The following is a 22,407-nucleotide window of genomic DNA, read 5'->3' as shown; positions in this document are numbered from 1 at the left end:
TAAGGAGGACACTTGTCAAAATACTACCCATATGCTTGACTGCATGCTGGATGTGATTGGCTAAGGGGAGAGGGGTCCAATGAGCTTGTAGCAAGTAGAATTTTTGCCCAAAGCAAGAAAGGGGGTGCTAGGGGGGTATACTCCACACATACACTCATTTGCAAGTCTATTCTCACTTGGTAAAAGTTGAGGAACACCACCTCCTTCTCCAAGCTTGTGAGAGTGAAAGCCTACACCAACACTCTTGGCTATGGAATGCAAATCCAACCAGGAGTCATGCTTCAATGCTTAAGATTGCCATCTTCTCCATTTCCATTACTATGCTATTATGTATGCTAGCAAGAAGAGTAATGATAAGTGACAAACTATTTCTTTCTCCTATGGAATGTTTCTTCTTCCTCTTCCCTATCCTCATTCCCCGCTAGCTCTCTCCACCTTCGAAGGTGTTTGAGGCCTTGGGACTGAGGCTTGGGATAGTTAATGCTTTCTACAAGTTTATGTTATGTTTGTGATGCATGAAGCTTTCCATCTTCATTGCATCATGCAGGTCACAAAGAACACAAAGATTGTATTGTACCAAGTCTCTCTTGATGGGAGAAACTATAATACAAATGCCTACAAGTTTATGTTATTCTTGTGATGCATGAAGCTTTCCATCTTCATTGCATCACGTAGGTCACAAGGAACACAAAGATTGTATTGTACCAAGTCTCTCTTTACGGGAGAAACTATAATACAAATGCCTATTGGAGGGGGGACCGGCTCCATATGAATCCGGTCCTCAACTATCGTCATGTTCTCTAAACTCTCTCTCTTGCAATAGTATTGTTCATGCCAAGTTAACTAAGTACCATGTTTATGTTGCTACCATTAATTAAGCTCACCCGCTATGCTCACAAAGTAATCTCTCAAAAGTGCTTCACCTAATTTCCTAATTCCGCTACTCTCAAACTTCATAGGCCATTTCCATTACATTTGGCGACTGACTTGGGCAAATTTGCAAACTCCACATAAATACTCCAATCCAACGCTGTTGACGTTAACAACCTCAAGAGAACCGAACACCTGAAATTAACCTAAATAAATCACACGATGCACAATCAATGCAGACAACCTACGAATAAGAACTCACCGCTTTTCCAAATCCCATATTGGCAATTTTCTTAACACGGATATCTTTGAAAAGGAACTTCAATGAGATGGCAAAGGCAGCCGAATAGTGTAGTCCACGATAGACAATGTGTTAGAGAATTGTTTGAAGACATTTATGTTGTGAGCCACACAATCATAAGATCCATTCTCTTTGACTTCATTGGATATGTTATAAAAGTCATCCTTTCGAGAAGGTACAAACAAAATCTGCAGCAATAACAAACAGTCAAAACACTATTAAGAAGACTTAGAGTTGCGTATAGAAGCTCACCGTTGCTCTATCAACATCAGCAAGACCATCAACAACAATAAGTCTAGTGCCACTACTGCCATCACTTTTCGCCATGTTCTCCACCTTGATAACAGTAAAAGCTACAGTAGGCACACCATCTTCAATTGAAGAAGTCCACGATGAGACAAGATCTTTAATCTTATGCTCGGGAAAGAGAGTGAGCACAAAGTCGAATGAAGGAGCCTTCACAATAGATGTAGTTGCATCAGCATAGAGAGCAAGCTGGCAAGTGCCTCCGTCACTAGGATTCTTTTTCCTCACAACATGCCCCTCAATACGTAAAAAATCACCGACCACAAATGTGTTGACAAACTGTTCAATATAATTTTCTGCCACAACAAAAGTGATAGTATGATGTGCAACCTTGTCCACAAGATTAGCCTTCAAAAATCTGCTGTAATTTGGTTTTTGGATTTTATATGTGCCATACTTTGCGAGCACCTTGCCAATGAAGACAAAACGGTAGTTAATAGCATCAGAAAGCTCAGATATAAGAAGCTCAGGCGTAGATTGACTCAATGCCAATTGAGATCCAAAGGAATCAACTATAGGTTTTGGCTCTTCTTTAATAGATGCTAAGCCCAACGAACGACTCCCACGAGTAGAGGGAGTGGCAATCCCGAAAGAGCTAAGCAGTGTTCGCCCTACAACACATGGCACATGATACTATTATTATCAATTACACATTGGTAAGCCACAGAAATTGGAAACAAAGCTAACCTCTCACAGTGGCCATTCCTCTTGCAATACTAAGGGCCTTTTGAATAGATTTTGGAGACGTTTTCTTTAACTTGGCTTTGGGACTAAAATTTTTAAATGCTGAGTTTGGAGAACCCACTAAACTACTTGACGATCCAAGGCCCCCACTTTCAGACACAACTTCATGCAAGTTTTCAGTACTAGGAGCTGCACTTAAAGTTTTGAAGTAGTCATTGCTTGAATTTGTAGTGAAAGCATCTATAATCAAGAGAAAATTCAAGACAATTTCCAAGACAAGCAAGATAACAAGACTCTTAAGCACCAAAAGAGGAAATGAAATGCAGAGGTATATTACCATCCATATTCGAATCCATAGGGCCTTGGTAAAGAGAGTAATGCTATCGCTTTGATAAAAGATGTGGCTGTAAAGTTTAAGAGACTGTACTATAGAGGGAGTATCACTCTCAACAAGAGTGATCTCAGAATAGGAAAGCTTGTAAAACGTGATAGTTCTTCAAAATACCTTTAGCTTTTATATACTTACAACTCAAAGAGTGAAACTTGTGCATAATCTTGAGTACTTCAAGAAAGATAGTTTGAAAGTTCCACTCAAAGGTTGGCAGTAAATGCAGATTTTTACATTTGTTATCATCTATCATTATATAATATTGGGTCACAACCTGTACACTCCATAGAGAGACAAAGAGAAAGGGCTCCTCTTTTTATTAAGTCTACCTCGACTTTTGCGATAATAATTAAAGCTGCAAACATAAATGAATGTTAACTCAACTATTACTAGAGAGAGCAGAGAAGAGAAGAGAAGAGAAGAGAAGAGAGGTGCAGCCTAAATAAACTCAACTATTATTAAAGAGAGGAGAGAGGAGAAGAGAGGTGCAAGGCTGCAAATGAAATGAGAACTACAACTAAAATAAATTAGGACATCTAAAGAAGAGAAACTAATAACTTAGAACTTTATAAAGATTTGAAGTAATTGATTCTAAATCACCACATCAAAACGGATTTATTTTAATTCTTACTTTATAATATTAACAATGAACCTTGAGATCATTGAATATAATATTTAAAGTTAAATCATTTTTTTTCTTACAATAAAAAAATAACCGCATGGCCATAAATTTTCAATGTCAAATCCCCAAAACCTAACCACATGCTCAGTTAGTCCAAATAATCCATCAATAGGATTAAATCATGGACCAAGATTGCATCATAGAATGTGGAGCTAATCGTTTTAAATTAAGAGCACCTTGACACAATACCAAAATAAATTTTCTATAGCAAACTAAAGCACAAAATCTATCGACAAAATAGACAAACTTCGAGAAATAAATAACTTCGGAAACATTGGGCAATTTTAAACTTCATCAACACCATAAAAGTCACATCTACAATCTTCAAATTATTCAGCCCGCAACATAGTGTGCTTGACCTCCACATACAATCAGCCACCCAAACCATCCAATCCCGTCAATGGATCTGTACCACCTTGCAAAAAACAGAACAAAACAATAAATAAAATAGCCAACCAAATTCAAAGCAACAAATTAAATAGAAAAAGCTTCTCTTTGATGCATACCGAAAATTAACACAAAATGCCGTCGACAAGCCACATACAACACCGAACTGCCATAGACCGCTGCAAAGCTGCACAATAGAACGGCCTGATCCACCACAGACCGACGGAGAGGACGACAATGCAGCACGACAACACCAAAAACAGCAGCAGCAGAACAGATCGGCGTCTAAAGTCCGTCACAGATCGGCGAAGGGGACATCCTAACAGAGGAGCAGAACCCCGATGCACAAAGCAACACGGCACACAACAGAACGGCCCGATCCACCACAGACCGATGGAGAGGAAGACAATGTAGCACGACAACACCGAAAACAGCAGCAGCACAACAGATCGGCATCAGAGGTCCGTCACAGATCGACGAAGGGGACGTCCCAACAGAGCACCAAGACCTCGATGCACAGAGCAGCACGACACCACATCTTCAAGACCCGCTTCAGATCGGCGAAGGGGACGAGCAAACAGAGCAGCACAACCCCGAGATACAGAGCAACACAGCACCAAGGCACGACCCCAATCCACCATAGAGCAGCGAACCAAGAACACGAGGCACCCACAGAGAAGCACAACACAGCACAAGCTCGGCCCAAATCCGCCATAGATCAACGAGCAGGACAACAAGCCACATCAACACAAGACCGTGGAGAGGCAGGGCACTGAATCACACCCAACAATGCCATAGACCATGGAGAGGAACCACGCTACACAAGCCACCCATTTCTCAACAACTGCATGCAGGAAGCAGGACAACAGAGCACAAGCGCGGGCCATAACCGCCACAAGCCGACGAGCAGGGCGACATGCCGCCATGGCTTCATGCACGAAGCAGGACAACACAGCAGGAGCGGAGCAGGATAGCAGAGCAGAAGCGTGGCCCAGAACCACCACAAACCGGCGAGAAGGACGACAAACGGGAGTAACACAAGAGCGCGCAGAGGCACCCCATGCACAGCGCGCACGCACGACCGAGAACCGCCATAGGCCGGCGCCTTTGAGCGCTGCTTTGCTACCCTACTAGGCCTTCATGAGCCCTAAACCTAAGGAGAGCTTCCTCCACGGAGCTCAAGGAGTCTCCACTCCAAAAGAGGGAAGAAATGAAATGCATGCACTCATTATATGCCCTCCCACCAACCTCACTTTAAGGCTTCCAACTTGCAAATACGCCTCACTTAAGGCTTGGAGCTTGCACCTAGCGTTTACTTTCTAGAACCACTCAAAAGACACGGAATCCAATGGACCTATCCTCTCAAGAGCCACTCAATACTATATAGGTTATTTTTATTTGTCACTTTTATTTTTAAAATACATGTGACATTTTTCACTAAGAAAAAAAAGGAAACCACCACTATGGCCTTAGCCCTTTGGGAAGGCAAAAAAGACATAAGTGAGCTCCAACCTTCAAGTGACCATGGGATCTCTTTTGCCACTTTGGCTCGGCACCATACAACAGCCCAAGATATTTTAGCCATTTTTTTGGACTCTCCAATACAATTCTTGCCCTCTTCTACCTTCTCGGTCATGTAACTAAAGGAACTTCTCTCTCTCTCTCTCTCTCTCTCTCTCTCTCTCTCTCCATGTGTTGCCTGGTGTGTGCCACACTTTGAATCTGTAGCACATCAAACAATGAGTTTCTTGAAGACTTCCCTCCATTTTGTACCTCCCCCAAATCAACTTGATAGAGCTACGAGCTCTCTCCCGAGTCCCCCCCCCCCCTCTCTCTCTCTCTCTCTATATATAATATATATATATATATATATATATATATAAGAGAGAGAGAGAGAGAGAGAGAGAGAGAGAGAGAGACACACACACACAGGCAAGGAAGGCCAACAAGAGTAGAGGACCCACATTGTAAACAACTACTAGCAGGCCTTGTGAAATTTTCACTTGTTTTACTGCTCATGAATAGTGGATAAATGCAAAGAGCCTTTTCACCTTGAGGAAGCTTCCCCCCCCCCCCCCCCCCCCCCCCCCCCCCCCCCCAAAGAAAAAATTATCACAAACATCTCTTTGGTCCTTTGTTAGCTTAACACAATGACAAGAACAATGTTTTATTTACTAGATAATTCACACAATTGTTAGCAAACAGGTGTGCCCAATATATATATTGAGTTTGGGGCTTATTAGAGGGTATCTAGCGAGATATCCTCAAAAGCAAAAGAAAAGGGTGAATCTTATCCTTTTGAAAAAGTGAAGCGAGAGACACTTGGGAGAGATATTTTTGGAAAACTCCAATTTTTTGTTGTGCACATGGACAATCGTGGCGGGGGTGTCTCAATGCAAACCCGAGGAGAGTGGGAGCATTAGGAATCTAAGAAGATGTTTTTTTTTTTCTGGCTTTAAAAATAAAAACGGAGCGAATGTCATCACATGAAGGAGAGAGATAGATGCTTGAGTATGGGTATTTCACAAGATGCTTTGGTGTCTTATTAGCAGTGTTCGGGAAAAATGTGTCTCGAATTAATAACGTGCCACTTTCAATTGAAACAAGGTGAGATTTCACGATGGCTTTCCAAAAAGGAAATCAAAATATAAGGGAAATAAAAATACAATATATATATGTTTATATATAAATAGAGAGAGAGTCACAATTGCTTGTTCTTGTTAAAAAAGCTCTTTACTCTTTAAAAATAAAAAGATACACAAAATAAAAGCAATGTAGTCCCATCTTAAGAAAAAAGAATAAGTATAAATTGTGTGTTCATGTTGAAAATAATATAAGATGACTCGCACAAAAAAATAAATAAAGCAAAGTCTTAAAAAGCCATGTAAGGCTATGAAATGAAAGGGACCCATTTGACAAACTTCATCAACATTTAAGATGAGTCTCCATCGTTGGCACTGAAAACATTGGAAGGATGCCTAACTCTACTCAACACCAAGGCTTCTTTTAGAAATCCAAAAATGTTGATTGAGGATAAGGGAAAAAGGATTCCGTCCCAAAATAGAGAAGATTAGTGTAAGACGTAAAAAAAAAACCTAATTTTCTAAAATTTCCCTAGCACTGCTTATAAGTGAAAGTGGAGGGTGGTGACAGGTGTAGAAGAGAGGGCAATAGGGATAGCACAGTGTGAGAGGGAGACTTTTTTCCCATAAAATTTGACGAGTCAAATGTCAGCCATGCAGAGAGACAGACAAGCCAGAGTTGGATGGAGAGGCATGAGGCAATAGCACTGGGACGCTGAGCTTCTTGCAGGAACTGATGACAAAAACCAAAACTCCCTCTCTGCGTCCCACCAACTGCAAGATTGGTGGTCCACTTGGTCTTCACATATTTCCACTTGCACCGATTTGGTGGAGGTGAATTTTGTGTCGTCGCAGCTATGGATGTGCATGGACTGAGTGAGCCAACTCGTAGGTTGATGGTGCAAAACCATTTAGTGTCAGGGCTTGTCCACGCACGCAATAGGGCAGCTCTATATCTATCGCGTTGCTTTCTATGTGTGCGCGATGAGGGAGGGAGCTCAGAGTTGAATGTGAATGCATTGTAGCATTCACCTGCTCGCAACGGTCTTGTGGAGACATTGTAATAGGGCCTACTTGCGATGGCCTTGCCAAGGAGAGAGAAACATGTTTTTTCTTCCTCTACATCGACTCGTCAGACACAACCAAGCTTGCCTTATTTCTGCGCGGTAAGATTTGGGGGGAGAGAGAGAGAGAGAGAGAGAGAGAGAGAGAGAGAGAGAGAGAGAGAGAGGGAGGGGGGATATCTCACTAAGCAAAAGAAAAGGGTGGATCTTATCCTTTTGGAAAAGTGAAGAGAGAGACACTTGGGAGAGAATTTTTGAAAAACCCCAATTTTTTGCTGTGCAATTGGACAATCATGGCGGGGGTGTCTCAATGCAAAACCTGACGAGAGCGAGAGCATTAGGAATCTAAGAAGATGCTCTTTTTTTGGCTTTAAGAATAAAAACGGAGCGAATGTCATCACATGAAGGAGAGAGATAGATGCTTGAGTATGGGTATTTCACAAGATGCTTTGGTGTCTTATTAGCAGTGTTCGGGAAAAATGTGTCTCGGCTTAATATCGTGCCACTTTCAATTGAAAAAATGTTGGTTGAGGATAAGGGAAAAAAGATACCTTCCCAAAATAGAGAAAATTAGTGTAAAACACCAAAAAATAAACCTAATTTTCTAAAATTTCCCGAGCACTGCTTATAAGTGAAAGTGGAGGGTGGTGTGACAGGTGTAGGAGAGAGGGCAATAGGGATAGCGCAGTGTGAGAGGGAGATTTTTTCCCCATAAAATTTGACTTGTCAGCCGCACAAAGAGACAGACAAGCCAGAGTTGGATGGAGAGGCATCAGGCAATAGCACTGGGCCACTGAGCTTCTTGCAGGAATGATGGCAAAAATGAAAACTCCCTCTCTGTGTCCCACCAATTGCAAGATTGGCTACCTAGTGCTGCAGGAGAAAAGACACTGAAACATGTAGACTGTTCTTTACACGTGTCCACTTGGTCTTCACATATTTCCACTTGCACCGATTTGCAGGAGGTGAATTTTGTGTCGTCGCAGCTATGGATGTGCATGGACTAAGTGAGCCAACTCGTAGGTTGATGGTGCAAAACCATTCAATGTCAGGGCTCGTCCACGCACTCAATGGGGCAGCTCCATATCTATCTACTTGCTTCCTATGTGTGCGCGATGAGGGAGGGAGCTCAGAGTTGAATGTGAATGCATTGTAGCAGTCACCTGCTCGCAACGGTCTTGTGGAAGCATTGCAATAGGGGCCTACTCGCGATGGCCTTGCCAAGGAGAGAGAAACATGTTTTTTCTTCCTTTGCATTGACTCGACAGACGCAACCAAGCTTGCCTTGCATCTCTGCGGTTAGCATTGGGGGGGGGGGGGGTGGGGAGAGAGAGAGAGAGAGAGAGAGAGAGAGAGAGAGAGGGTATCTAGTGAGATATCCTCAAAAGCAAAAGAAGAGGGCGGATCTTATCCTTTTGGAAAAGTGAAGAGAGAGACACTTGGGAGAGATATTTTTGGAAAACCCCATTTTTTTTGTGCACATGGACAATCATGGTGGGGGTGTCTCAATGCAAATACAAGGAGAGCATTAGGAATCTAAGAAGATGCTCTTTTTTTGGATTTAAGAATAAAAACGGAGCAAATGTCATCACATGAGGAGAGAGATAGATGCTTGAGTATGGGTATTTCACTAGATGCTTTAGTGTCTTATTAGCAGTGTTCGGGAAAAATGTGTCTTGGCTTAATATCGTGCCGCTTTCAATTGAAAAAATGTTGGTTGAGGATAAGGGAAAAAGGAATACATCCCAAAATAAAGAAAATTAGTGTAAAACACCAAAAAACAAACCTAATTTTCTAAAATTTCCCGAGCACTGCTTATAAGTGAAAGTGGAGGGTGGTGATAGGTGTAGGAGAGAGGGCAATAGGGATAGCACAGTCTGAGAGGGATATTTTTTCCCAAAAAATCTAATGAGTCAGTTGTCAGCCGTGCAGAGAGACAGACAAGCCAGACTTGGATGGAGAGGATTGAGGCAATAGCTCTGGGCCGCTGAGCTTCTTGCAGGAACTGATGGCAAAAATGAAAACTCCCTCTCTGCATCCCACCAAGTGCAAGATTGGCTACCTAGTGTTGCACGAGAAAAGACAGTGAAACATGTAGATGATTCTTTCCATGTGTCCACTTGGTCTTCACATACTTCCACTTGCACCGATTTGCAAGAGGTGAATTTTGTGTCGTCGCAGCTATGGGTGTGCATGAACTGAGTGAGCCAACTCGTAGGTTGATGGTGCAAAACCATTCAGTGTCAGGGCTCATCCACGTACGCAGTGGGGCAGCTCTATATATATCTTGTTTCTTCCTATGTGTGGGCGATGAGGGAGGGAACTCAGAGTTGAATGTGAATGCATTGTAGCATTCACCTGCTTGCAACGGTCTTGTCGAGGCATTGCAATATGGGCCAACTCGCGATGGCCTTGCCAAGGAGAGAGAAACATGTTTTTTCTTGAGTCTTCATCGACTCGACAGACACAACCAAGCTTGCCTTGCATCTCTGCGGTTAGCATTGGGGGGGGGGAGAGAGAGAGAGAGAGAGAGAGAGAGAGAGGAGAGAGAGAGAGAGAGGAGAGAGAGAGAGAGAGAGAGAGAGAGAGAGAGAGAGAGAGAGAGAGAGAGAGAGAGAGAGAGAGGCCTCAGGTCGAGTCAGGTGTGACGTCTTCAAAAGGTCAAAATGGCGATTTTTGAGGAGTCCGGCTCCGGATGTGTCGCCTGCACTGTGCCCTCAGAGAGAGGGAGAGACAGTGACTTCGTGGTAGTGTTCGGGAAAACTGTGTCTCAGCTTCATATCGTGCCGTTTTCAATTTCAAAAATTCCGGTTGAGGGCGAGGGGAAAAGCAGATATTCCGCACCAAAAGAGAGAAAAATAGTGTAAAAATCCCAAAAAAAAACGTAATTTCTTAAAATTTCCTCTTGGCAAATTCAAGGAAAGGAATTTGGTATGGTTGGAAAAATGTTTTTTCTCGAACACTGCTTCATGGAGAGAGCGGCGGCTAGAGGGGCTTCAATAACCCGCGGGCGAGGGGAAAAGGAGATATTCCGCACCAAAAGAGAGAAAAATAGTGTAAAAATCCCAAAAAAAATCGTAATTTCTTAAAATTTCCTCTTGGCAAATTCAAGGAAAGGAATTTGGTATTGTTGGAAAAATGATTTTTCTCGAACACTGCTTCATGGAGAGAGCGGCGGCCAGAGGGGCTTCAATAACCCGCGTGCGCGTGTGTGTGTCTGTCTAACTGCAGATAGAGAGAGAGGGGGGCCTGCTAATGTTGAAGACGTTCACCTTGGTTTGATTCTCAGTCCACCTCTGCAAGAAGAGACCAAGAGCGAACCTCTAGGCTTTGGTGAGAAGGGTTGGTTTCAGAAGACGTTTTTGCACGACAAGTGGGGTAGTGCCCTGACAAAGAGGGGATCATGACGAGGGAGTCGTCGCTGTGGAAATGGTGCACAGAACTGCAGATAGAGAGAGAGAGGGGGGGGCCTGCTAATCTATACTACAGATAATGGGGGAGGGAATTCCGCCCCCCCCTGCCACATGGCGCGAGATCTTTCCTCCGGCCGTGTGTTCTGCAGCCCGGCAACGCAGTGACTCAGCCACCACTGCGCTTAGAGTGAGAAAGAGAGAGAGAGTGTGACATGTCAAGCACGTGGGGCCTGTCAAGCAGCCCTCTCGCGCGTGGGGCCTGTCAAGCAACCCCGCACGTGGAAGGGGAATCGAGAGAGAGAGAGAGAGAGAGAGAGAGAGAGAGAGAGAGAGAGAGAGAGAGAGAGAGAGAGAGAGAGAGAGAGAGAGAGGCCTCAGGTCGAGTCAGGTGTGACGTCTTCAAAAGGTCAAATGGTGATTTTTGAGGAGTCCGGCTCCGGATGTGTCGCCTGCACTGTGCGCTCAGAGAGAGGGAGAGACAGTGACTTCGTGGTAGTGTTCGGGAAAAATGTGTCTCAGCTTAATATCGTGCCGTTTTCAATTTCAAAAATGTTGGTTGAGAGCGAGGGGAAAAGGAGATATTCCGCACCAAAAGAGAGAAAAATAGTGTAAAAATCCCCCAAAAAAACCTAATTTCTTAAAATTTCCTCTTGGCAAATTCAAGGAAAGGAATTTGGTATGGTTGGAAAAATGATTTTTCTCAAACACTGCTTCGTGGAGAGAGTGGCGGCCAGAGGGGCTTCAATAACCCGCGGGCGAAGGGAAAAAAATCCCAAAAAAAACCCTAATTTCTTAAAATTTCCTCTTGCCAAACTCAAGGAAGGAATTGGTATGGTTGGAAAAATGATTTTTCTCGAACACTGCTTCGTGGAGAGAGCGGCGGCCAGAGGGGCTTCAATAACCCGTGCGCGGGCGTGTGTGTGTCTGTCTAACTGCACACACACAGAGAGAGAGAGAGAGAGAGAGAGAGAGAGAGAGAGAGAGAGAGAGAGAGAGAGAGAGAGAGAGAGAGGAGTGAGAGAGAGAGAGAGAGAGAGGAGAGAGAGAGAGAGAGAGAGAGAGAGAGAGAGAGAGAGAGAGGGGCCTGCTAATGTTGAAGACGTTCATATTGGTTCGATTCTCGCTCCACCTCTGCAAGAAGAGACCAAGAGCGAACCTCTAGGCTTTGGTGAGAAGGGTTGGTATCAGCAGACGTTTCTGCAGGACAGGTGGGGTAGTGCCCTGACAAAGAGGGGATCATGACGAGGGAGTCATCGCTGTGGAAATGGCGCACATAACTGTATAGAGAGAGAGAGAGAGAGAGAGAGAGAGAGAAAGAGGGGGGGGGGGGGGCCTGCTAATGTTGAAGACGTTCACCTTGGTTCGATTCTCGCTCCACCTCTGCAAGAAGAGACCAAGAGCGAACCTCTAGGCTTTGGTCAGAAGGGTTGGTTTCAGCAGACGTTTCTGCATGACACGTGGGGTAGTGCCCTAACAAAGAGGGGATCATGACGAGGGAGTCGTCGTTGTGGAAATGGCGCACAGGAAGCAGGCAACCTTGGCCGTCAAGCATGGCGGAATCCCTTTGGAAGTCTTGAATTGCCCCTCTGATTTTTGGAAATTCCCAAAATACCCCTCAAATTTCATTATCTTAAGTTCCCGAAATGCCCTTCAAATTTTCCAAAATTCCCAAAATACCCCTGGTTGTGAGATTGTATACCTCTAAAGATTAGAAAATTTATAGCTTTTCATAAGCAGACTAATTCTTTGTCAATACAAGATGCTAAAACTAATATTTGAGTTGGTTATGTACGCTTTGGAGATGAATTACTTCATCATTTTTAGACATAGATTGTCCTTTTCTTCCAGGTAATTTGTGACAAATTACATGATAAGATTAGAAGATCTTGCACAATTCAACCAAAATAGATACATGGGAATTTTGGAAAGTTAAAGGGTATTTTGGGAATTTCCACAAATTAGAGAGGTATTTTGGTAATCTATACTACAGATAATGGGGGAGGGAATTCTCGCTCCCCCCCTCCACGTGGCACACACTCCTCCATCCGGTTGACCCTCAGGCAGTGTGCTCTGAAGCCCGATTGTATAGGTCCTTGGGAAGGTGGTGTGCTCTGAACTTCTGAAGCCCGGTTGTACAGTTCCCTACAAGGGTTGGGGAGGGAGAGAGAGAGATAGAGGAAAAAAGGCAGCAGACAGTCCACTTATTGCAGCATTCGGAGGCGTGCAGCAGGCGAGATCCGTCTTCTCGATCGTTGCTTGTACTCGTAGAAATGCCTGTAGAAGCTCCTACTGCTCGGCCGCCCTGTAAGGAAGTCAGAGCGCAAGTCGCGAGTTAACGCAAAAGTAAGTCGTGAGTTAGAAGGGGGGGGGGGGATTTTAATAATGCCATGTGGGCAAGGCAGCTCTCTCTCTCTCTCTCTCTCTCTCTCTCTCTCTCTCTCTCTCTCTCTCCCACAGCAGGGTTATTTTTTCGATTCTTTACACTATGTTTCTCTATTTTTGGGGTGAAACATTTCCTCTTCCCCTTGCCCTCAACAGCCATTTTTGAAATTGAAAATGGCATGATATTAAGTTGAGACACATTTTTCCCGAACATTGCTTTGAATGCACGCATGCATGCTTGCATGCACGCACACGGGCAAGAACCAAGCCGACTCCCTGTCAACTTCACCTTTTTGTGCTGAGGAGCGGTAAATCCACTCACAAATCCATAAAGAAGCGAGACTGCAATTAATGATTGACGTTGAAGTTGATTGACACTGAAGAGTATACAGAGGTTGGTCATGCATTATTGATATTGAGAGAGAGAGAGAGAGAGAGAGAGAGAGAGAGAGAGAGAGAGGAAGAGCGAGACATAGAGCTATAGAGAGAGAGAGACACAGATCTGCAAATAGACAACGCATGAGACAAGCTATGCATGTGTGCGCGTGCGTGTGTGTGTGTATACATACATACTATACATAAAGCGGGGAGGGATTTCGACCCCTGAATGCCCTCTACGCAAGGTGACACAATAGATAGGTATGTTAAAGATGTTCAAACCAAAGGCAAGAACGCATACGAAATGGGTGATGAAGACATAAGAGAGCCAGCTCTAGAAGGCAACCAAGAGGAAGCTGAGAAGAATAATGCACAAGGTGCGAAGGATCCAACACACGTTGTTGTGACCTCTGCTGTCGACGAGGATGATAAGGGAGTTCAACAAAGAAATACTATGTTCGTATTTTACGCTTTATGTCACAGTGTTCGTCACCTTGATAACCTTCTTTATGATTCTCATCTCGAGCATCATCCCGTTAGAGAGCGAGAGAGAGCTAGAGTAAAGTTTGGGGTATTTAGGGCTCTTGCACCGAGCAAATCAAAGTGTTAAGAGCAAAGGAGGTTTGCCAAGGAGCCCGAGAGAGAGAGAGAGAGAGAGAGAGAGAGAGAGAGAGAGAGAGAGAGAGAGAGAGAGAGAGAGAGAGAGAGAGAGAGAGAGAGAGAGAGAGAGAGAGAGAGAGAGAGAGAGAGAGAGAGAGAGAGAGATGTAACGTGCATATGAGGCGTTCTTGGTGCGATCGTTGGCACCATGAACATGCTCAAATCGGCTGTTGCTTTGGACACATGACGATGGCCGTTCGTGCAGGGGCTCAGAGGAGACAACAACCATCGAGCCTGCAACACGTTTCAGAATACTTCCTGCCATGTGAACACAGTGAACCTTCGCTGAATGTGATGAGGGGAGAGGGGCTCCATTGTGGTAGAAACGTTGACAAGTCGTTTCTTTGAGTGCAGGGGCGTGATGGGTCTTGCAGATATGGAGGTCCCTTTTTCACCGAACCGGCAAGATGAATGCTCCATGAGAGAGAGGTGTAACAGAGAGAGAGAGAGAGAGAGAGAGAGAGAGAGAGAGAGAGAGAGAGAGAGAGAGAGAGAGAGAGAGAGAGAGAGAGAGAGAGAGAGAGAGAGAGAGAGAGAGGCGGCCAGAGGGGCTCAATGGCCCTTTCAATCAGTGTACCTCTGGTACATGTGGACTCTGAAGTCTGTTGTGAGGCCTGCTCATCTGAATGCTGTGTATGTAGTCTAAAGAAATCAGTGATCTCCCTCTATGAGTGTCTCCTTCTGTTTGGTCTCCTCGAGAGGCTCTCCCTATGTCTGATCTTGGTATCTCGTAACTTCGGCCAGTGGTCCAAAACCCTCTCTGAATACGCAGTGGAAGCAAGGGGTTTGAGGGTAAGAGGGGTTTTACTAGTTAGGAATATAAGAAGATGCTCTTTTTTTTGGCTTTAAGAATAAAAACGGAGCGAATGTCATCACATGCAGGAGAGATAGAGATGCTTGAGTATGGGTATTTCACAAGATGCTTTGGTGTCTTATCAGCAATGTTCGGGAAAAATGTGTCCCGGCTTAATATCGTGCCGCTTTCAATTGAAAAAATATTGGGTGAGGATAAGGGAAAAAGGATTATGTCCCAAAATAGGGAAAATTAGTGTAAAACACCAAAAAATAAACCTAATTTCCCGAGCACTGCTTATAACTGAAAGTGGAGGGTGGTGACAGGTGTAGGAGGGAGGGCAATAGGGATAGTGCAGTGTGAGAGGGAGATCTTTTTCCCACTAAATTTGACAAAACAGTCGTCAGCTGCGCAGAGAGACAGACAAGCCAGAGTTGGATGGAGAGGCATCAGGCAATAACACTAGTCCGCTCAGCTTCTTGTAGGAACTGATGACAAAAACGAAAACTCCCTCTCTCCGTCCCACCAACTACAAGATTGGCTACCTAGTGCTGCATGAGAAAAGACAGTGAAACATGTAGACTGTTCTTTCCACGTGTCCACTTGGTCTTCACATATTTCCACTTGCATCGATTTGAAGGAGGTGAATTTTGTGTCGTCACAACTATGGGTGCGCATCGACTGAGTGAGCCAACTCGTAGGTTGACGGTGCAAAACCATTCAGTGTCAGGGCTCGTCCACGCACGCAATTGGGAAACTCTATATCTATCTTGTTGCTTCCTATGTGTGCGCGATGAGGGAGGGATCTCAGAGTTGAATGTGAATGCATTGTAGCAGTCACCTACTCGCAACGGTCTTGTGGAGGCATTCCAATAGGGGCCTACTCGGGATGGCCTTGCCAAGGAGAGAGAAACATGTTTTTTCTTCCTCTGCATCGACTTGACAGACACAACCAAGCTTGCCTTGCATCTCTGCGGTTAGACTGGCGGGGAGAGAGAGAGAGAGAGAGAGAGAGAGAGAGAGAGAGGCAGAGTATCTAGTGAGATATCCTCAAAAGCAAAAGAAAAGGGTGGATCTTATCCTTTTGGAAAAGTGAAGAGAGAGACACTTGGGAGAGATATTTTTGGAAAACCCCAATTTTTGTTGTGCACATGGACAATCATGGCGGGGATGTCTCAATGCAAATAAATACAAGGAGAGCATTAGGAATCTAAGAAGATGCTCTTTTTTTGGCTTTAAGATTAAAAACGGAGCGAATGTCATCACATGAAGGAGAGACATAGCTACTTGAGTATGTGTATTTCACAAGATGCTTTGGTGTCTTATTGCAAGTGTTCGGTAAAAATGTGTCTGAGCTTAATATCGTGCCGCTTTCAATTGAAAAAATGTTGGTTGAGGATAAGGGAAAAAGGATTCCGTCCCAAAATAGAGAAAATTAGTGTAAAACACCAAAAAATAAACCTAATTTTCTAAAATTTTCCAAGCACTGCTTATAAGTGAAAGTGGAGGGTGGTGATAAGTGTAGGGGAGAGGGCAATAGGGATAGAGCAGTGTGAGAGAGAGATTTTTTTCCCATAAAATCTGACGAGTCAGTTGTCAGCTGCGCAGAGAGACAGATAAGCCAAAGTTGGATGGAGAGGCATCAGGCAATAGCATTGGGCTGCTGAGCTTCTTACAAGAACTGATGGAAAAAATGAAAACTCCCTCTCTGCGTCCCACCAACTGCAAGATTGGCTACCTAGTACTGCACGAGAAAAGATAGTGAAACATGTAGACTGTTCTTTCCACGTGTCCATTTGGTCTTCACATATTTCCACTTGCACCGATTTGTGGGCGGTGGATTTTTTTCGTCACAGCTATGGGTGTGCATGGGCTGAGTGAGCCAACTCATAGGTTGATGGTGCAAAACCATTCAGTGTCAGGGCTCGTCCACGCATGCAATGGGGCAACTCTATATCTATCTTGCTATTTTGTTAGCGTAGGAAGCAATTTCAAATCCCTGGCTTCTCAGTAACCCATGTGGATGCTCTTTTATAATTACTTCGTTAGCGTAGGAAGCAATTTCAAATCCCTGGCCTCTCAGTAACCCACGCGCATGCTCTTTTATAAAAAAAACCACTGCGATGAAAAGCTCTAAAAAGAACTACGGCGTGAAAAGCTACCAACTGCCATCTCTAAGCAGCAATTCGATCTTCTCCACGAGCAGTTCGCAGGTTTTCAGAAGCAGCTCGGAGCTGACTGCAGGTTTGTCTTTGGCCACTGTTTGAGAGAGAGAGAGAGAGAGAGAGAGAGAGAGAGAGAGAGAGAGAGAGAGAGAGAGAGAGAGGAGAGAGAGAGAGAGAGAGGAGAGAGAGAGAGAGAGAGAGAGAGAGAGAGAGAGAGAGAAGGCTCTCAACAGCAATTTGGTCTTCTCCACAAGCAGTTCACAAGTTCCAGAAACAGCTCGGAGCTTTGTCTGCAGGTTTGTCTCTGGCCACTATTAGAGAGAGAGAGAGAGAGAGAGAGAGAGAGAGAGAGAGAGAGAGAGAGAGAGAGAGAGAGAGAGAGAGAGGGAGAGAGCATTCTTCAGTAGCATAGAGTCTGTTCGCCAAGCTCCTCCCTGTTCATTCCAGCAGTAGAAGGTTGACAATGTCACTGTTTGCGTCATCGACATATTGGAATTGACCTTCTTTTGCAGTGAAGCCTCTGCGCCTTTCCCGTGTAGCAATCATAGCAACTTTGTGTGCAACAAGACCCAATGGCTAGTTGAACAGTATGTCCAGCTTCAACTACCTTACTCAGCTTGTTTTTGCAGGCGCTACTAGTTATCACCAGCATTATACCGCTCCAATTATAGCTCATGCAGATTCAACAACCCTGTGCCCTCGGCCATCCTTCAATATTCATGGAAATGATATACAGCAGGTCCCATGCCTAATTCTCAAGATTCACACCGGTTCTTTTCCACGCAATATGCCCGCATAGCAGCAAGCCGGACAGAACCGGAAAGGAGTATCGAGCTGGAGAGTACTTCGGATGCTTGCTGACGTGATGAGCACTCCCTAAGCTCAGATATTTCATGCGATCAACCCATGGCAGAAGTATGTTCTACTAGTGCTATTGAAGCAGAAGATATCAGATTTCATTCGTTGATCAGTTGGTCTGATCTGTAGTCGAATCACCAAAACTCATTGCAGCACGTTATAATTTCCGCACACACATAATCAGAGGAGTAATTGCTACAGGAGGCTACGACTTCTTTCTAGCTAGTACTGCAGGAAGTTACAAGCATTGCTAGATGTGGGTCTATAGATTACAAGCATTGCTGGATGTGGGTCTACAAATTACCCTTCTCTTTCCATGCTTTTCTTCTGTGCTCCAAAATAGCTCGCATTTACGCTACGCTTAAGAAACTTATTAGGAGGTAACAAGCATTGTTGGATGTGGGTCTACAGATTACCCTTCTCTTTCCATGCTTTTCTTCTGTGCTCCAATATAGCTCGCATTTACCCTATTCTTAAGAAACTTATTAGGAGGTTAATTAGCACCTTCTACTCACATATGAAGTCATATAAGAGAAAGAAATGGAGCCAAAAGTTAAAAGTACTTGCTCGCACAGAGCTTTAATGGAACCATCAAACGCGGACCCTACCGCCTTCAACTCATCCTCTGATCTATGGTGCTAGGAGTGGCAACACCCATCTATGTTGTTGGAAGTGGCAACGCCCAGCTAGCTGTTGTACTGGCACCTTATACCTGTTCACATGAAAGCAAAGAACCATGAAGAAAAGCCTACCTCGTCGACATGGCAAGAGCATTCTTCAGTAGCGTAGAGTCTGTAGGCCAAGCTCCTCCCTATTCATTCCAACAGTAGAAGGTCGACAATGTCACTGTTTGCCTCATCGGCATATTTGAATCGACCTTATTTTGCCGAACATCAGGGAAGCGAGCAAGCTCTAGAATATTTCCAGCTGATGCGAAAGCTTTAGGCTGTTTTTAGCTTCCTATCAAGAGTAATAACTCTTGGAATGCAGTGGTTGCGGGATGCATCGAACATCAGGGAAGCTAGCAAGCTCTGGAGTATTTTCAGTTGATGCGATATGAGCACATCTTTGTATATGAAACGAGCACGTCTCTCCAGAAGAAATCACCTATGCTTGCATCTTGAAGGCATGTTGCAATTTTGAAGATGCAAAGATGGGCAAAAGCCTTGGGCTGTTTTGAACACATGCAAAGCAAGGCTATGCGGAGTGTGGACTCTTGGAATGCACTGATTGTAGGATTCCCCCAACAAGGAAAAGCTCTAGTCTGTTTTCGGTAGATGCGAAGCGAGGACCCCTCTCCGGAGCAATCACCTATGCATGCATCTTGAAGACATGTTTCTCTACACAATAGGTTGATACGAGCACATAGAATCAGCCTATTATTGTTGGCCAGAGTTTGATGAAAAAACATGTCATGCTTGGCACAATCTTGGTCGATATTCTTGTCAAATGTGCTACGTTTCAAAAAAGTGATGATTTCTCTATGGTGTTCTGCAAGCGCATTTCTGTAAATGCAATCACCTTTGCTTGCATCTTGAAGGCATGTGGAAATTTGGAGGATGCTAAGATGGGAAAAAGCCCCCCTCGCTGTCACAAGACGGGCACCCACGTGCCAATAGAAAAGAACAGACTAAACAGACTTTTAGCACTTAATTAACAACTGAATTGAGAGAGAGAGAGAGAGAGAGAGAGAGAGAGAGAGAGAGAGAGAGAGAGAGAGAGAGAGAGAGAGAGAGAGAGAGAGAGAGAGAGAGACGACACACGACACAAAGTGGCGGAATTTCACCCTAGAGAGTATTGGCACTAAACCTTGGTGCCCCTTTCTGTATTTCTTTATATTGCATCATCAAAGTACAAGCCGGTACTCCAGACTCTGCACCTTCTCCAGGAAGCATGCCAGAGAATGAGCCCTTAGCACATATTTAAAGGCCCTTGGCCTATGAAAAGCAGTTTACATGAAAAGCCTTCAAACTCAAAAGCTTCTGGTCCAAAAGCAATGCCAAAAAGTTGCCAGCGTAAATCACGGAAATCCGTACAACTGCCATGTCAGCACTATCAACGCGTTTTGCGGAAATCTGCCACGTCAGCACTGTCCTCGCAAAATCCAGAGCGTTCGTATAGCCACCACATCATCAGCTTTTTTGTGTGTGTGTGGGTGGGTTCTGCTTTATTTTAATTCCTTGACTTCTACCTCTGTTACTTGTTCTTCTTAGGGTTTAGGCCCCTCGGTCGGCATCTGCAAGTTGGCTCCATTCTTCAGGGATTTGACACGTCAGCATTTTATGACACTCACTATTTTCAATAGATGCAAAGTGATGACATGTCTCCGGATGCAATCACCTACGCTTTCATGAAAAGCGAGGATTTCCCAATGGACGAAGTCTCCCGTAGTGCTTTTTTATGCGAAAATGCCAATACGACCCGGGCATGTTCTTGATGACCGTGATATTGCTTGTTAGGTGCATTGACTGATGGGATTTGCGTCGCTTGGAATACACTGGTCATGGGATATACACCGCAAGAGTAGGGCGAGAAAGCCTTGTGCTGTTTTCAGCTTCCTATCCGAAGTGTTGACTCTTGGAAGGCACTGGTTGCGAGATGTGCCAAACATGAGGGAAGTGAGCGAGCTCTAGAATATTTTCAATGGATGCGAAAGCTTCAAGCCGTTTTCAGCTTCCTAACAGTAAAGTTGACTCTTGGAATGCAGTGGTTGTGGAATGCGTTGACTATCAGCGAAGCAAGCAAGCTCTAGAGTATTTTCAGCTGATGCGAAGCAAGCACTTCTTTGTATATAAAACGAGCACGTCTCTCTAACTGCAATCACCTAAGCTTGCATCTTGAAGGCATGTCGCATTTTGGAAGATGCAGAGATGGGAAAAAGCCCTCGACTTTTTTGAATAGATGCAAAGCAAGGCTATCCAAAGTGTGGACTCTTGGAATGCATTGATTGCAAAATTCGCCCCACAGGAGAAAGATCTAGTCTATTTTCAACAGATGCGAAGCGAGGGCCTCTCTTCGGACGAAGTCCCTTGGAGTGCTTTTATATCCAGATATGCGAAGCAAGGGTAGGTGAGGAAGCTTTGAATTATTTTTCTAAGATGCAATACGACATGGGCATGTTCTTCATGACCATTTTGCCAAAAATATTACTTGTCGAATGCATTCAACAAAGGGAATGGCGTTTCTTTCAATGCATTGGTCGTGGAATACACATCGCAGGAGCAGGGCCAAAAAGCTCTAGGCTGTTTTCAGCTTTCTGCACGGAATGTTGAATCTTGGGAATGCACTCATTGTGGGATGTGTGCAACAAGAGCAAGGACAATGAGCAATACAGGAAAAAAGCTGTGCTTGACTTTGCCTCCGAAGATGTATACGCCAAATATGGTGCTCTTCAAAACGCACGAAAAGCGCTTGAGAAGCTTCTTGTACGGAATTCCACCTCTTCAAACGCAATGATTGTGGGATGTGCTTAACATCAGCGGGGAGAGGGAGCTACACTATTTTTAGCTGATGTGTAGCCGCGATCCATGCCTTTCTGCTTCCAAGCAAAAACGACTCTCATGTGCATCAAAAGCTTTTCAAAGGATGGATTCACCCATGCTTGCACCTTGGAAATTGCTAGTTGCGGGTTGTTGGAGAAGATTATCATGCCCAACGGTGTTTTGCCTAATATGCATGCCCAATGTGGTGCCCTCACGGAACTCCAAAAATTCCTAGATGCAATCACATATGCTTCCATTTTGAAGGCATGTGGCACTGCATTGATGTCCGCAATGTTGTCTCTTCAAGTGCAGTGATAACAGGGACAAGGCCAAGAAGCTCTACTGGCTGTCGGAATGTCGTCTCTTCAAGTGCATTGATTGCGAAATATGCCCACAACGACGAGGCCAAGAAGCTCTGGCTGGCTGCTTCCAACATGCGAAGCGAGGAAATTTCTCCTGATGTAATCACCTATGCTTGCATCTTGAAGGTATCGAGAAATTTGGAAGATGTTGAGATGGGAAAAAGCATTGGTCTGTTTTCAACAGATGCAAAGCCAAGGAATCTCTCCAGATGCAATCACCTATGATTTCGTCTTGAATGCATATGGCACTGCATTCATGTCTGGAATGTCGGCTCCTCAAGTGCATTGATTACGAGATATGCCAGACAACAACAAAGCTCTGGCTGGCTGTTTCCAACATGCGAAGCAAGGATATTTCTCCTGATGAATCACCTATGCTTGCATCTTGAGAGCATGTGGCACTACGTAGGAGAAACAATCACATATAAGAGATGTGGGGCTCTTGAGAAAGCACAAAACATGCTCGGGGGGTTCACTATGAGTAAAACTACCATATCACGTGCGTTCAAAACATGTTTGTAAAACTCCTTATCTGTGAATTTTGTTAGGAATATAATGTACCCTTTTCTTTTAAAATCTGTAAGTTTTTTTCAAATTTGAAAAATTAATGCCCTTTTGTATATATATTTATGTAAGTTTCAAGAACTTTA

At 44.3% G+C, this 22,407-nt stretch overlaps 1 pseudogene across 1 annotated transcript; it reads right to left on the bottom strand.

Moving 5' to 3' along the window:
• Positions 1–3,509: 3,509 nt before the first annotated feature.
• Positions 3,510–4,775, bottom strand: LOC147429033 (uncharacterized; annotated as a pseudogene). The gene is made up of 2 exons (XR_015185860.1): positions 3,738–4,775; positions 3,510–3,637 (listed from the first exon to the last, which is right to left on the bottom strand). The product of XR_015185860.1 is annotated as an uncharacterized LOC147429033 (transcript).
• Between the last annotated feature and the right edge of the window lie 17,632 nt (positions 4,776–22,407).

Source organism: Adiantum capillus-veneris, chromosome 22 (genome assembly GCF_014529385.1).
Source record: "Adiantum capillus-veneris isolate H3 chromosome 22, ASM1452938v2, whole genome shotgun sequence".
Lineage (NCBI taxonomy): Eukaryota > Viridiplantae > Streptophyta > Polypodiopsida > Polypodiales > Pteridaceae > Adiantum > Adiantum capillus-veneris.
The sequence above is the reverse complement of the archived record's forward strand: the minus strand, read 5'-3'. Positions and strand labels throughout refer to the sequence as shown.